This window comes from Carcharodon carcharias, chromosome 11, assembly GCF_017639515.1.
Source record: "Carcharodon carcharias isolate sCarCar2 chromosome 11, sCarCar2.pri, whole genome shotgun sequence".
NCBI classification, from domain to species: domain Eukaryota; kingdom Metazoa; phylum Chordata; class Chondrichthyes; order Lamniformes; family Lamnidae; genus Carcharodon; species Carcharodon carcharias.
The window spans coordinates 70,132,696-70,150,460 of record NC_054477.1 but is presented as its reverse complement, the minus strand read 5'-3'; the positions used below and the strand labels follow the sequence as shown (position 1 = coordinate 70,150,460).

Genomic DNA, 17,765 nt, shown 5'->3' with positions numbered 1-17,765 from the left:
CCTGAAGTGCACCAACATCCTTCAAAGCTCGCTGCATCATTGTGCATTTGTGCAACATGCGTAAAAGTCATGCACTGTGCGCAGTGAGGTCCTGAGTTTTGGAAAAAGGTAATGTCTAAAATGAGCAGCCAGTATAATCAGATCCACACATGATTCCCTGTCATTAAGGTGCTTTTCCAAGCATTGCAACCACTTTATCAACTCCCCCAACTGCGATAGTCCCTGCAGCTCCTGGCCTGGATCCCCTGCTCCCTACCCTTTCCCTCGTCCAGCCCCTTCTATTCCTCTCCTCCTTCTAGTGCTCCTCTTAATTCTCCTCCTCCCCTCTTCTGTTTCCTGATGATGTCTTGGTCCAATTATTACCCTGCCCTCTGACCCAGTTTGAATTGAAGATAACATCATGGAAAACAAAAGTATGCGAGAGGAGCGGCCCAGGATAAAACCAAGCCTGAGAGCGGACCTGCGAAAGGGGCGAAAACAGATAAAATTAGACTTGAGAGAGGACGTGGGGGAAAGTGAGAGGGGTGACAACCGATAAAACCAGGCCCAAGAGCAGACCTGTGGGAGAGCAAGAGGGGCAGTGAGTCGAGTTTTTTGAGGATGTAGCTAGGTAAAGGGGGACCAGTAGATCTAGGATACTTGGATTTCCAAAAGGCATTTAATAAGGTGTCACACAAAAGGTTAATTTGCAAGATAAGTGCCCATGGAGTTTGGAATAATATATTGGTATGGTTAATGGACAGGAGGCAAAAAGTTGGGATAAATGGGGCATTTTCGAGTTGGCAGGCTGCGGCTAGCAAAGTGCCACAAAGATCAGTGCTGGGTCCTCAGCCATTTACAATTTATATTAAGAACTTAGATGAAGAGACTAAGGTTGGGATTTTCCGGCCCTGTCACAAGTGAGGTGGCCCAGCCAGAAGTCCATCAACTTGCAGTGGAACTGGAAGATCGCGGCGGCTGGCAGATGCAGAAAATCCCGCCCTAAGTGTAATGTATCTACATTTGCTGATGATACAGAGCTAGGTGGGAATGAAAGCTGTGAGGAACACAGAAAGAGGCTTCAAAGATACATGCAGGTTAAGAGCATAATTGTGAAGTATGAGGTTATTCACTTTGGTAATAAGAATATTTTTTAAAAGGTGTGAAACTTTTAAACATTGGTATTCAGAAACTTGGGTGTACTCATACAAGAAACAGAAGAAGTTAGCATGTAGGTACAGCAAGCAATTAAGAAGGCAAATGGCATGTTGACCTTTATTGGAAGGGATTGCAATACAAAAATAAGAAAGTCTTGATACAGCTATTTAAGGCTTTAGTGAGACCTCTGGAATACAGTGTGCAATTTTGGTTTGCAAATCTAAGAAAGGATATACTTGACTAGATTGGTTCCCACGAAGAGGGGGCTATCTTATGATGAGAGGCTGAATAAATTGGTCCTATACTCTCTGGAGTTTAGAAGAATTAGAAGTGATCTCATTGAAACATGGAAGATTCTGAAGGGGTTTAGTTTAATAGGGTGGACACAGAAATTGTTTCCTCTGGCTGGGGAATCTAGAACAAGGAAGCACAGCCTCAGGATAAGGGGTCAATCATTTAAGGCTGAAATGAAGGATTTCTTCATTTGAAGGACTGTGATTGTTTGAAACCTTTTATCCTGAGAATTGTGGATGCTCCATCGTGGAATATATTCAAGGCTGAGTTGGACAGATCTTTGGGACAGGAATTTTAGCCCCTTATGGGGCTGAAAATGGAGGTGTCTGGGTGTACAGCATCACCTGCTTTCTACCCCAAGTCAATTCCCTGGAGGTGGGGTGGCTTTTGCCTGAAAGTGGTAGCTAGGTAGCCAGTTAAATACCTATTAAGGCCTATTGTAGAGGTGAGCAGAATTTTTCAGTCAGCCTGAAAGCCTCCCGTAGGCATTAGGGATTAGGCTAGCTGCCTCTATCCATATCAGTGATTTAGATAAAGGGACCAATGTATGGGACCTAAACTTGCGGATGACACAAAGATAGGTAGGAAAGTAAGTTGTCAAGAGGACACAAAATGTCTCCGAAGGGATTTACATAGGCTAAGTGAGTGGGCATAATGAATATGTGGGAAAATGTGAACTTGTCCACTTTGGCAGGAAGAATAGAAAAAATAGTATATTATTTGAATGGTGGGAGACTGCAGAACTCTATGGTACAGAGGGATCTGGGTGTCTTGGTAAATGAATCACAAAAGGTTGGCATACAGGTACTGCAAGTGGCTAGGAAGGCAAATGAGATGTTGGTACTTATTACAAGGGGAATAGAGTATAAAAGTAAGGAAGTGTTGCTGCAGTTTTACAGGACTTTAGTTGGATCACATCTGGAGTATTGTGTACAGTTTTGGTCTCCTTACTTAAGAAAGGATATAATTGCTTTGGATGCATTTCAAAGAAGGCCACTATCTGCCCTATTTAAAATTAAACTCAATACTTCAGACTTAGTGGGATGAATATTAAACCCCTCTCTACAATGGGTAGGAGAGGGTTGGCAGGGGGGTGGGTGGGTTAAAAATTAAAAATCATGCAATGTAACCCTAACTTGCTGTGTAAATGTCTGCCCCAATTTTTACTGCAATGGGTTACATTGTGTGCCTAGGATAGGTGGTACACTTCAATGTAATACTTAAATGAGTGCAGCTGAGCTTAAATTTATTGGCAATGGGCCAATTTTCCCAGAGGTCAGGAAACACAGCAGGTAAACGAAAACAGAAGCCGGCAAATCCAGCAAGTAAGCACTTTTCCAGCACTGGGAAGGTCAAGGTCAAGGAGCCAGGAGGAGCAAGAGTGACTGAGTGCATGAACCAACAAAGTAAAAGAAACTGATTAATTAGTTCAAAGTAATCCTTCCGCTATTGTTAGCAGTTTGGAATTGGAATTGGGTCATTTGCGAGATTAAATGGTATATATATTTTCTATGATTCTTGTTCTCCACATTTTTGCAGATGATATAATTGTAGCAAAAATACATAAGAAGCCATTTTTAAAAATGTTGATGGCATAATGAATTTCTATTATTAACAACTGGCATATTGAGATGTGTTTGTAGAACACAGTCTAAAGCGCAGGTGGAGTGGAAAATCTGACATGGTGAATGGGGCCACAGTATAGAGGCAAAGTCTTAAAGGTAAAATGTCTTTGTGTTTCATTTGGATGATGTGCTATTCATTTCCATCTGGGATTTGAACAGACATGAATTGGCTTCTATAGTTTAAGATTTGTTAACAACTTGAAAAATAGTATACTACCCAAGTAATTTTATGGTACAGATGGAGTCAGGTGGGCATTGGGCAGCCAATGACATTTAAGCTTTATTTACAATTTTCATCCATCAACTAAATGATCAGACTTGACTTTGAAGAACAAAAAGATTCAAATCACAGGTAGTAGTGACTGAACAAAGGTTCTTCATTCTCCAAACATGCTTTGTGAACTTGTGTAGCAAGAGATGCTCTCAAACTAAACTTCCTGTTCAAAAAACTAATAGATCGAACACAGAAATATAGAATAACCGAAAATAAATAAGGGCCGCTGAAGATTCACATTCCTATTCATTATTCTGGATTCAATCAATGAATCTTTACCTGTCAGCATTGTAATCTTTTAAAATGAATGCTTTCAATAACATGTATAGGGTAGATAAGAGTTGAAAGGTGTCATGAAACAGTATCATATTTTTCATAATATTATTGTAGCTTATGGTAAAGTAGGTTTATGAGTGTGTATGGTTCTGTCTGCGTGATTTAAATGAATTGGAGTCAGATAGACTGCAGGCTGAAATTATCAAAAGGAAGTAGGTGTCAAAGGCATTTGAAATGCTGATGAGTAGCTGATGAGGGCAACATGTAGGGTGTGAAGGAAATTTGCATTTTTAGTTAAGTGAAGGGATTGCTTAGGTTTCAAAGGTATGATAGGATGTTTACTTCTAACAAGATAAGCAAGGTCAAGCAGTATGTTTATTTTTCCCCAAAGGTATTGACCATATTGGCAGAATGAAAGAGTTTTGTATAGGAAAAGTAAATTTCCAAAGACATATAAAACAATGGAATTTCTAGATTAAAGAGAGAGAAACATATATAAAGAGTGATGGAAGACTATAGGGGGTGGCTGTGTAAAGTCCTGAAAGGTACAGCGTGTGACAACCTTGTAAAAAAAAAAGCCTCCAGCCACTTTTGCAGAAGTCTATTGTGTCCACTAACCAAATTGGGAGAAAAGCCTTTGGAATTTCATGTCGAGTGGGTGCTGTGGTAAACTTACTGATTGCCTATTTAAATTTAAAATCTACTTTGGACTGTTGCCTTCAAGAGGGTGTGTAGTTGGGAGTCAGATTAATTAGGAATTTTGGGATTTGTTACAGTATTAAGTAACTGTAATCTTATGTTTGTGCTTGAAACCTTTTGTTAATAAATGTTTTAATTTAATTTTTAAAATCTCTAAAGGTGCTAGTGGGCTTACTACTGAATTCAGTGCAGAAATCTTCTTGTAATAAATACAAATTGAAAAACTGTTGTGGTAGTGTGGCCAAGTTTCCATTGTGGATTTCGTCTGCCTGGTACACATCACCTGCCACATCATAGCAAGGGAGAAAGTTTTATACAGCTGACTGCACATGACGAGTCAAATAATGGTCCTGAAGGGAACTATAGCAATCCTTGCTGACATTTACTATCCCATCAGTCACTTTATTTATAAAAATGAGAAATATTCTCGTAAAAATTTATGATGACACAAATTATGTGGTCATTGGTTTTATTCATTCATGGCATGTGGACTTCGCTGGCTGGGCCAGCATTTGTTGCTCATCCCTAATTGCCCTTGAGAAGGTGGTGGTCAGCTGCCTTCTTGAACCACTGCAGTCCATGTGGTGTTAGGAAGGAAGCTCCAGGATTTTGACCCAGCGACAGTGAAGGAACAGTGATATATTTCCAAGTCAGGGTGGTGAATGACTTGCAGGGGAACTTCCAGGTGCTGATGGTCCCATCTATCTGCTGCTCTTGTCCTTCTAGATGGTAGTGGTCGTGGGTTTGGAAGGTGCTGCCAAAGAAGCCTCGGTGAATTCCTGCAGTGCATCTTGTAGATGGTACACACTGCCGCTATTGTGCATCGGTGGTGGAGGGAGTGAATGTTTGTGGATGTGTTGTCAATCAAGCGGGCTGCTTTGTCCTGGATGGTGTCAAGCTTCTTCAGTTTTGTGGGAGCTGCACTCATCCAAACAAGTGGGGAGTATTCCATCACACTCCCGACTTGTGCCTTGTAGACGGAGGACAGGCTTTGGGGGGTCAGGAGGTGGATTACTCATCGCATGATTCTTAGCCTCTGACCTGCTCTTGTAGCCACAGTATTTATATGGCTAGTCTAATTCAATTTCTGGTCAATGGATGTTGATAGTGGGGATTCAGTTATGGAAATGCCTTTGAGCAAGGGGTGATGGTTGGATTCTGTCTCGTTGGAGATGGTCATTGGCTGGCACTTATGTGGCATGAATGTTACTTGTCGCTTGTCAGCCCAAGTCTGGACATTGTCCAGGTCTTGCTACATTTGGACATAGACTGCTTCAGTATCTGAGGGGTCACGAATGGTGCTGAACATTGTGCAATCATCAGCAAACATCCCCATTTCTGACTTTATGATGGAAGGAAGCTCATTGATGAAGCAGCTGAAGGTGGTTGGGCTGAGGACACTACCCTGAGGTCCTCCTGCGGTGATGTCCTGGGACTGAGATGACTGACTTCCAACATCCATCTTCCTTTGTGCTAGGTATGACTTCAACGAGCGGAAAGTTTTCCCCCTGATTCCCATTGACTCCAGTTTTGCTAGGGCTCCTTGCCACATTGTCAAATGCTGCCTTGATGTCAAGGGCAGTCACTCTCACCTCACCTCAGAAATTCAGTTCTTTTGTCCATGGCAGAACCCAACCTGGGTATCAGTGAGCAGGTTATTGCTAAGCAAGTGCTGCTTGATAGCACTGTTGATGACCCCTTCCATCATTTTACTGATGATCGAGAGTAGACTGAGGGGGCAGTAATTGACTGGGTTGGATTTGTCCTGCTTTTTGTGTACAGGACATACCTGGGTAATTTTCCACATAGCCGGGTAGATGTCAGAGTTGTAGCTGTACTGGAACAGCTTGAGTAGGGGCGTGGCAAGTTCTGGAGCACAAGTCTTCAGTACTATAGCCGGGATATTGTCAGAGCACAGAGCACAGTATCCAGTGCCTTTAGCCATTTCTTCATATCATGCAGAGTGAATTGAATTGGCTGAAGACTGGCATCAGTGATGCTTGGGACCTCCAGAGGGGGCTGAGATGGATCATCCAGTTGGCACTTCTGGCTGAAAATTGTAGCGAATGCTTCAGCCTTATCTTTTGCACTGATGTGCTGGGCTCCTCAATCATTGAGTATGGGGATATTTGTGGAGCCGCCTCCTCCAGTTAGTTGTTTAATTGTCCACCACCTTTCATGACTGGATGTGGCGGGACTGCAGAGCTTAGATCTGATCCGTTGGTTATGGGATCGTTTAGCCCTGTCTATCAGTTTCAGCTTATGCTGTTTGGCACACAAGTAGTCCTGTTTATAGCTTCATCAGGTTGACACCTCCTCATTTTAAGGTATGCCTAGTGCTGCTCCTGGCATGCCCTCCTGCGCTCTTCATGGAACCAGGGTTGATCCCCTGGCTTGATGGAGTGGGGGATATGCTAGGCTATGAGGTTACAGATTGTGTTTGAGTACAATTCTGCTGCTGCTGATGGCCCACAATGCCTCATGGATGTCCAGTCTTGAGTTGCTAGATCTGTTCGAAATCTATGCCATTTAGCACGGTGGTAGTGCCATATAACACGGTGGAGTATATCCTCAATGTGAAGGCAGGTCCTTCTCACCACAGTGAACGTGCGGTGGTCATCCTACCGATACTGTCATGGACAGATGCATCTGTGGCAGGCAGGTTGGTGAGGATGAGGACAAGTCTGTTTTTCCCTCTTGTTGGTTCCCTCACCACCTGCAGTAGACCAGTCTAGCAGCTATGTCATTTAGGACTTGGCCAGCTCAGTCAGTAGTGGTGCCACTGAGCCACTTGGTGATGAACATTGAAGTGCCCCATCCAGTATGCATCCTGCACCTTTGCCATCCTCAGAGCTTCCTCCAAATGATCAGGTAATGTTCACATGGAGGAGCACTGATTCATCAGTTGAGGGCGGCACATGGTAATCAGCAGGAGGTTTCCTTGCCCATGTTCCACCTGATGCCATGAGACTTCATGGGGTCCAGAGTCGATGTTGAGGGTTCCCAGGGCAACTCCCTCCAGATTGTATATTACTGTGCTGCCGCCTCTGCTGGGCCTGTCTTGCTGGTAGGACAGGACATACCCAGGGATGCTGATGGTGGAGTCTGGGACATTATCTGTCAGGTATGATTCCGTCAGGCTGTTGCTTGATTAGTCTGTGAGACAGCTCCCCCAACTTTTGGCATTAGCCCCAGATGTTAGTATGGGGGACTTTGCAGGGTGGACAGGGCTGAGATTGCCGTAGACTGAAAATGTAAGGTGCAGGATATGATTATTGACTGTTGTACTCTATTCCTTATGCTGACTACTGGTGGAATTGTCCCAGATTTGCACAAAATGCAGTTGCGGGTGGGAAAAAAGTAATTTTACCCGATGGCTGCAATGGCAGGTTTTCGTGTCATATCAGCCCATTCCCGTCTCATTAATCATGCGGCCACAAGAAACATGCTGTCTCGCTGGTGGAAGGCTTCTAATTTTCCCGCCACAGCATTACCTCGCCCCCTTCCTCATGCAAGGTGTCATACTTAAACAAGCACCCAGGACTGCTCCGGTGAAGTCATGGCCCAAAAGCCAAGAAGAATGCAGGACCCCGATTCTGTGCATCCCTGGGACACATACTGGACGCTGTAGAGGCTTACCATGATGTCCTCAATCTCTGCTCTAGACGCAGGAGGCCCAGCAGTCTCACCACTCCAGCTTGGGAGGTGGTGGCAGAAGTGGTCAGTGCCAATGCTGCTCATACAGTGTGGAAAACGGCTGATCTCATCTGTGCCACTGGGTAAGGCAACCATCTTATCACTCTAAACTCACACACTCACAAGGCTAACACACATTCATTGGTATCTAACTCATTGCCAGCTCAAGGGACATCATCACTCACTCTGTCACACACACCTTCATATCTCCATCTGGCTTCATCTCCTCTGAAGACTGCAACCTCAGCCCTCACCATCTTGACAGCGCTTGCTCAGATCAACATGTACCCCACACACACCCTGGGATATCCCCCCTTCCCCTGTACAGCCCCTCACTTTGCAACCTCTTCCCTTGCCTGAGGCTCCTTCTCCCCCTTCCCCAAGCAAGCCCGAGCCCTGCAGCCGTTGAAAAGCTACCCCTGGCTGGTTTGGTAGATAGAGACCTGCCGTGAGCCCCCCTAAAAGTGATGTGGTGCTGCCTGCGAAGCCTGGCGTTGATGACTGCGAGTGCTGCCCGAAGCAAGGCAGACAAACAAGCCTTTGAAGTCCTGAGGCAGGTGCAGCTCACCAGGTGCACGTTGCTTATGTACAGTTGTAAAACACGTTGGCGTATGCCTGGATGATCCAGTGTGGAGGATGATTGTGGCGGGCAGGGCTAATAATGAGATGCTAAAGTAGTGAAAATGGGTTCCTGACCTGCGCGGTGGGAAATGTGGCCCGCCTTTGACGAGTGGAGTGGACAATCCCAAACTGGTCTCACAACAGTGTGAAACCGATTTTTGGCCTTCTTGCCTTATTGCACCCTCCTACCCACGCCAATGGGGCCGGAAAATTCCGGCCTATGGCGAATTTTACGTTTGGAAATTGGGACAGCTAACATAAAACCACACCCTGCGCTTATGTGAAACCCAGCGTGATGACATCGGATCACTCATCGGAAGTCATCACGCCAGTCTCTGATAATGTGGAAGTTGGGCAGACGCCAAAATTAGCAGCCTGCTCGTCATTTTAAAAAACTAATTAAAGGCAGCTCAGCCTGTAAACAATTCAATAGACTCATATTTTATGTTGCATGCCATGTTTCGGTGGGTACAGGGGAAAAACAGAGGAAGTCACGCCAAGAATGAGGAGGCATTGCAAAGGTGAATCAAAGGCTGCAAGTAGGACTATGGCTGACTTTAGCAGAAGAGTCTGCTGGAGAAGGTTCTTAAGTTTGCTAGTGCTGTAAGTTACTTCATTTATCATTTTGAACCTATACGGAGAGATATTTGCCAAGGAAGAACGCCTAAAGATAGTTGTAAAGTGAATTTCCAGCACCCCAGTATTAGACCTGGAGATTGGTGTCCCCCATGGGTGCTGGACATTTGGGAGGAGGCTCCTTCCCCATTGAGGAGGAGAAGGAGGAGAGAAGCTGGCCAGGGACTGGTTCACCCTGTGATCCAGGAAGTTATGGAACCTACTGCTGAGCAAGAGCGTGCGGAGGGGAGGCAGCAGCACTATCCTGCCAACAATGTACACTGGCAAAGGATGACATACTCCAAATGTCAGAATGCCAGTGCCTGAGGAGACTGCATCTCTCCAGAGAGACAATCAAATCACTGTGTGACCTGTTGGTTGGGGAGAGTGCCTCAAATTGTGTTGGTGAAAACCCTATGCTTGTGGTGTTGAAGGTCACAGCGTCTCTGAATGTTTTGTCTCAGAGTCCTTCCAGGCATCATCTGGAGAGCTGTGTGGGGTATCTCAGCCAGCGGCCTATCACAGCACAAGGGTTTTTACAGATGCTATGTTCAAGCACACCCAGTGCTTTTCATTTCATTTCATTTCATTTCATTTAGCGATGAAAATGCTAGTCAGGCAGACAGAGCCAGAGGCTTTGGTAACATTGCAGGATTTCCAAAGATGCCAGGAGTAATAGATTGCACACATGTGGCAATTGAAATGCATCTGGATGGCCAGGGGCATTCGTTACCAGAAAAGACTATACCATTCCATTAATGTGCAGCTTGTATGTGACCACAATCAAATGATAAAGCACGTGGGCGCACACTATCCTGCCAGAGGTCATGATGTCTACATACTTAGACACTCCCAGATACCAGGGATGTTCTGTGGGCTGGAGCCCATGGATGGCTGGCTTCTGGGTGACAAAGGATAACCCTGAAGAGATGGCTGAAGATCCCAGACCAAAATCTGCACACTGAGACGGAGAGAAGGTCCAATGAGAGCCATGTTTCCATCAGGGCCATAACTGACCAAGCCATTGATCTCCTCAAAATGAGATTTCATTGCTTGGGCTGGTCAGGTGCCACTCTTCAATACTCTTCTGCTTAAGTCTCAATTATGGTCAGTGTATGCTGTACCTTATGCAACCTGGTGCTCCAGAGTGGGGAAGCCCTGGCAGAGGAGGATTTATTCGAGCAAAAAGCTAAATACTGCAGATGCTGGAAATCTGAAACAAAAACGAAAATAGCTGGAAAAACTCAGCATGTCTGACAGCATCTGAGGAGAAGAAGACAGTTAACATTTCGAGTCCGTATGACTCTTCATCAGAAGCAAACTCCATCCTGTCGAGGAGTCTGGAGATGGGACTGATGATAAGGATGATGAGCCAGGCTAGCCAGCTGGGCAAAGCGCTTTGGATGCCAGGCGGATGTAAGATTCGCTAGTAATGCAAATGTCTAACTAGCAATCTATAATTTAATCTATGACACAATCTTGGCCACCTTCACTTTCTCTTGGTATCTCCCACTCATCAACATCAGTGCAGATGCCAATGTAAGTACCAAATGAGGCCAATCAGGGGGCCTACATTAGCACAAACGCCCATGCAGTCAATCCAAAGCAAAGACAGCATATCACAAACATTAAACACTAATGCAACCGCAGCCACAAGTGCAAAGAACAGTTATTTATTGAGAAAATAAATCAAGAAATTTCAGACTTAACATGAGGAGATGCTTAAATCTTTTCCAGGTGCCACAACATGATGCTGGGGCTGCTGTTCCTATTAAAGATGGCGACCTGTCCCAAAGAACTGCTGACCAATCAGGGGGATGGTAATTCTGCAGCATCAAAAGTGCCACTGCTAATGGTGGGGCTATGCCTAGAGGATGAGGGTGCATCGATGGCCGTGCACACTTAAAGTCAGTAAAGTGGGATACCGGGGCACTGGGGCTGAAGGTGAAGGCTGGGATGGAGTGTGGTCACTGAGGGGGGTGGCGCCATGCAGGTAAGGTCAGCCATTGCCACCAGGGGACCCTTCCATGGGCAAAAGTGTGTTCAAAAAGGAGGCACCTCCCACCCTGGGAGCCTGCTGGGAAACCACCAGGGTTTACCTAACAGTCTCCCCTCATGGTGGTAGCTGGTAAAATGCAAGTGGAGATGGGAAGAGGCCCTGAACTGGCAACTTAATTAGTTCAACTGGACTTCATGGAGACAGGCCATGTGGAACCTTTCCTGCCAATAGCAAACTGGCCTGGTGGTGGGAAGACAATGGGCACATCACTTATTGCCTTCCTGCCTTCCAGCCCATCCACAAAGGGTTGGTAAAATTCAGCTCCAAATAACAATTTTGCCTGTCATTAGTGAATGGAGTTGGCAGGTCTATCAACAGTACCTTGAGGTATTGCAAACCTGTTTGGTTCAGGTGGCAGATTACTGAGACGGTCACAAATAACTCAGTTCCAAATTTTCATCACAAGATATGGCACAATCTGGTTGACTTTCCTAATTCGCACAGAGCGGGGATCAAAAATTAATACTGTTTTTTCAGCGTCACTTACATCACAAGAACAAATAATAAAACATATTTTCTGAGAGACAGGGCCCAGAATATATAAAACCATTTGATCTTTCTAATTACTAGACAGATTCCAGGGACAGGATTTTCCTTCAGAACCTCATTGCCAGAATCAAATGGGGCTCAGAAGCTCGCGCCCTGATGGAAACAGTCTCTCGGCTGTGATTTTCTCCGTGTTGACCAATTATTGGCCAGAGGGTGGGATCACCGTCCACTTAAGGATAGTGAGCAGAATCTTGAAGATGTGGGACAATAAGGAGGACCTCCAGCTTGAAGGCAGCAACAGGATTCCATCACAGGTAAGTGGAGGTGCCCTCTCTCCAACTTTTTCAATTTTAAAATAAAATAAAGCCTTTTCAGCCAGGTCACCATTGTTGTGGAGGGTTAGGTTGGGGAACCCTCTAGAGGGTGGCCCACAGCTGCTGCTGAACCCAGGCAGATGTTGGGGGGGGTTGGGGGTCACCAAGCCTGCCTCAAGTGCTGGCTGCCCCTGGTCTACCACTGGGAGACTGCTTCCCAGCAGCTAGACTGTCGCCAACAGCTGTGGGAACCTGCAAGCTAACTGGAAAATCCCAGTTGGCTTCGGACAATTTCCCTTAAGTTGCAATTAACAGGCTCAAGTTGTCTACCTGCTGATTTCAGGCAGTTAGTTCTGCCCCTGATAGGGGCTATCCAGCCTCAAACTTCAACTGCCAACCAGGCCCTACGTTCTGATCACATCCTCAAACCACTGCCTAAAAAATGTTTCACAGTCACACACAATTTAACTCTTTATTTATACCGTCTACTTCTGATGATGAAAGTTGTTCTTCATCCATGAATAATGTGAATTATCCAATAATTTGAATTAAGCAATATAAATAACATAGCAAAATGGATACATAGTGCTAACATGTTAGGATCATTGAAGTCAGGTGTGTTTGAGGGGTAATGTGTCTATCTAAATGAAGGTTACCAATCTGCGTTTACCCACACACTTGTATCAGTTGGTAGTCTGGGCTAAAGCAGCCTCATTGCTGATCATCTTCTTAACTGGCCTTTTGTCTCCTGTCTCCCTTCTCCTCTATAATAATAAAACAAAAACAGAAAATGCTGGAAAAACTCAGCAGGTCTGGCCACACATCTGGAGAGAAACTGAGTTAACGTTTCAAGCCCATATGACTCTTCTCTCTTGTCCTCTTCCTGGTCACTGTCACTGACACTTAGACACCTGAATTTCCTCCATTTTCCTGTATCATACCCATCTTGATCACTCCTTTGTTGGTCTATCCTGCAGCTATTTTAGGTTTGAGTCCTTTTTGTTACACGCTCAATGATTCCTTCTGACCCTTCCCTCTGCTCCACTGTACCATGAACCACTGGCTCTTCTGGCAGCCATGTAAGCTGCCTTATTTCCCTCAACATGCACAGATTCCACTCACTGTACTCTATAGCAGTTAGTTTCTCCAACATTCTCTCCATCACTCATTCTGTCCCATTGGTCCCCCTTATCCCCACTATCCATCCATTTTATATGGTCTTGTAAAACATCCAAGGGAAGGCAGTTTCGATCTTGCACGGACAATAACTCCTTTAATGCCTTCTCCATATTTCAACAACACATTCTCTACTCCCTTCCCATTTTTGTTACAACGTCCCCAATAACTTCAAAATTCCACCACTGCTGCCCTGATCCCTGCATTAACTGCTCGTCCTCGTCAATTTCAACTTGCACCTTGACCCACCCTGCCGTCAATCATCCAAGTTCTTCACAATCTAAAACTCAGACTGCACATTTACAATCCCACTCATTCCAATGCTATGTCCTCAACCTCATCATCACACAAGGGCTTTCAGGCCATGCTCACAGAAAATATTACTTCTGACTGACACTCATCTTTCCCTTACTATCCTCTGGCCACATCCAAATCTGGAAAATTATTTTACTGGAATATTTTTACTAGCTCTATCACATTTTACTTTGCTTTTTGTATATAAATGACATAAATACAGTTTAACATGTTTGTGACTTTAATACTATCCAGCCAGTAAATGGTGATTTTAAGAACACTAAATACCTGTCATTTAATTATCTTAATCAATTGATACCTTCATGAGCTCTGATTGTCTTTATAAAAAGCATCCATGGCAAAGCAAGGAAGTTAAAGATAACATAAAGGCAAAAACTAAGGCATACCAAACTGCAAAGGTCAGTGGCAGACTGGAAGATTGGGAAGCTTTTAAAGATCAACAAAGGGTTACTAAAAAAATAATAAGAATAGCAAAGGTAAATTATGAAAGAAAACTAGCGCAAAATGTAAAAACTGATAACAAAAGCTTCTCCAAGTATATAAAAGGAAAGAGAGTAGCTAAACTGAATGTTGGTTCCTTGGAGGATGAGACTGGGGAGTTAATAGTGGGGAACACAGAAATGGGAGAGATGCTTAATCAATATTTTGCCTCAGTTTTCACGGTGGAGGACACTAGTACCACCTCAATAGTAACAGGTAGAGCAGAGGGTATAGGGAAGGAGGAACTTAGAACAATCACCATCACTAGAGAAAAAGTACTGAGCAAACTATTGGAATTAAAGGGTGACAAGTCCCCAGGACCTGATGGACTACATCCCAGGGTCTTAAAGGAAGTGGCAGTGGAGATAGTGGATGCATTGGCTATAATATTCCAAAATTCCCTGGATTCTGGAAAGGTTCCAGTGGATTGGAAAAATGCTAATATAACACCCTTATTCAAAAAGGGGGGGGAGGCAGAAAGTAAGAAACTATAGACCAGTTAGTTTAACGCCTGTCATTGGGAAATCGTTGAAATCCATTATTAAGGAAATAGTAATGTGGCATTTGGAAAGTCAAAATGCAATCCCTCAGAGACAGCATGATTTTATGAAGAGTAAATCATGTTTGACTAATTTGTTAGAGTTCTTTGAAGATGTGACAAGCAAAGTGGATAATGGGGATCCTATAAATGTAGTATATCTGGACTTCCAGAAGGCCTTTGATAAGGTGCCACACAAAAGATTAATACACAAGATAAAATCACACAGAGTTAGGGGTAATATATTAGCTTGGATAGAGGATTGGCTCTATTTATAGAGGATTAACCAACAGAAAGCAGAGAGTCGGGATAAATGGGTCTTTTTTTGGATGGCAAGCTGTAACTAGTGGGGTGTCACAGGGTCCAACTATTTACAATCTATATTAATCACTTGGATTCAGGGATAGAAGGTACTATAGCTAAATTTGCAGATGACACCAAAATAGGTGGGAAAGTAAGTTGCAATGAAGAAATAAGAAATTTACAAATGGATATGGACAGGTTAGGTGAATGGGCCAAAATTTGGCAGATGGAGTTTAACGTGGATAAGTGTGAGGTTATCCAGTTTGGCCGAAAAAATAAAAAGGCAACTTATTATTTAAATGGAGATAAACTTCAGAATGCTTCAGTGCAGAGGGATCTGGGTGTCCTCGTGCATGAATCGCTGAAAGCTAGTATGCAGGTACCGCAGGTAATAAGAAGGCAAATGGAATTTTGGCATTTATTGTTAAAGGAATAGAGTATAAAAATAGGGAAGTGTTGTTGCAACTGTACAAGACATTGGTGAGACCACACCTGGAATACTGTGCACAGTTTTGGTCCCCTTACTTGAGGAAGGATGTAGTTGCATTGGAGGCGGTTCAGAGGAGGTTCACTAGATTGATTCCAGAGATGAGGGTCTTGTCTTATGAGGAGAGATTGAGCAGTTTAATCCTATACTCGCTAGAGTTTAGAAGGATGAGAAGAGATCTAATTGAGGTATATAAGATGCTAAAGGGGTTAGACAAAGTAGACGTGAAGCGGATGTTTCCCTTGTGGGGCTTTCTAGAAAGAGAGGCTATAATTTTAGGCTAAGGGGTAGTAGATTTAAATCAGAGATGAGGAGGAATTACTTATCTCAAAGGGTCATGAATCTGTGGAATTCACTAACTCAGAGTGCAGTGGATGCCGGGACGCTGAATAAGTTTAAGGAAGAGATAGAAAGATTTTTAATTAGTAACGAGTTGAAAGGTCATGGGGAGAGGGCAGGAAATTGGAGTTGAGGCCGAAATGAGATCAGCCATGATCGTATTGAATGGCGGGGCAGACTCGAGGGGCTGAATTGCCTACTCCTGCTCCTAGTTCCTATGTTCTTATTTCGGGGCCCACACAGGTCTTCGTTGTTGTTGGACTGACATTGAGACTTGAGATGGTGCCTTATGCTACAGTGACGCTGATGTGGAAATGTAATTCTTTTAAAATTACAAATTGTGCTGCTTAGCAAATTGATGAAACTTTCAGAATGTGTTTTTGTATGAGAGAGCCTTCAGTTTGACATAGTATGTGAAGAGGTTCACAGACTGATTACTTAGTCAATTGAAAATAGCTGCCCTAAAAAATAAGCATGACAAAATAATTATCCATTTTTAATTGTTTTGCACTGCATTACTGAATAGGACTGAATTGCCTGGGCTTGAAAGGCTGAGTTAACAGAGCTTGGCAGCCATATTTCACTAACAGGCACTTTGTGGCAACCAATCCAAGATTCCAAATTCATCTGGTGCTTCAGGAGCAGCCAAATAGAGACTAAGCACCTTCTACAAAGAAGGAGCTCTCATACTTTTACCAATAAAGGACTACAAAGTTATTTAATGCAAATTTAATTAGTCCAGGTGTCTTCTAAGCACCTGCTTGATTTTAGTTATAACGTATCATTTCTTACCTTCGCATAGATTCCAAAGAAGTTAGGCTGGAATTTTCTGTCCCTGTGGCGTTGGGCGTCATGGCGGGCAATATGGCGGCATGGCCAAATATCGGTTTCACAATGTCGTGAAATCAGTTTGCAATCGTCCTCTCTACCTGTCAATGGCGGGCCATGGTTCCTGCCACTGGATGTCAGGAATGTCACTTTAATACATCTGCATATAATTGTAATCCCTGCCTGCTGTGATTGCCCGCCAATGTGATTCACAACTGTACGTAAGCACCGTGCACCTGGCGAGCTGCACTTCGCTCAGGACTTCGAGGTTTGTTTGTCTACCTTGCTTCAGGCAGCACTTGCGGTCATCAGCACCAGGCTTCGCAAGCAGCATCACATCATTTTTAAGGGAACTCACAGGCAGGTCTCTACCTACCAGACCAGCCATAAGGCAGGGGTGGTTTTTCAATGGCTGCAGGGCTAGGGCTTGCTTGGGGAAAGGGGAGAAGTGGCCTCAGGCAAGGGAAGAGGCTGCAGGGTGAGGGCTGTACTGGTAAAGGAGGGTATTTCAGGGTGTGTGTGGGGACACATGTTGATCTGTGCAAGTGGCCTCATTGTGGTGAGGGCTGAGGAGGCCCTGAGTCTCCAGAGGCGATGAGGCCAGATGAAGATGTGAGGGTGTGTGTGGGAGTGTGAGTGGTGATGTCCCTTGAGCTGGCAATGAGTGAGATGCCAGTGAATGTGCGATGGGCTCGAGTGTGAGAGTTTAGAGTGACCTGCAGCACAGATGAGATCATCCTCTTTCTGCACTGGATGGCGAATCTCTTCTGTGCAGCCTTGGCACTGACCACCACTGCCACTGCCTCCCAAGCCGGAGTGATGAGATTGCTGGACCTCCTGTGGCCAGAGTGGGGATGGAGGACATCCCAACGGGCCTCCAAAAGGCATTCCAGTGATGGTTCACTGAACTCTTCTTGGCTTTCAGGGCCACCTCTTCACTGGAGCAGTCCTGGGCTGCAAGCATTGAGAACTGCATGCGCGGCTGCAGTTTAGATATGGCACCCGGAGTGAGGAATCAGTGAGGTAACAACGTGGCCAGCAATTTAGATGCTGCCCACTAGCGAGACGGCATGTTTCCGGTGGCTGCATAATTAATAAGGCGGGAAGCAGATGATATGACATGACAAGCCGCCATTGCAGCCGGCAGGTAAGGCATCCTTTTTCCCCACCCGCTACCGCACTTATTGCAAATCTGGAATG

At 44.6% G+C, this 17,765-nt stretch overlaps 1 protein-coding gene across 1 annotated transcript in view; it reads right to left on the bottom strand.

The window, feature by feature from the left end:
- LOC121284291 (beta-galactoside alpha-2,6-sialyltransferase 2-like) overlaps positions 1 to 17,765 on the bottom strand; it is a 74,644-nt gene that overhangs the window by 15,260 nt on the left and 41,619 nt on the right. The gene's annotated exons all lie outside the window — the stretch shown is intronic.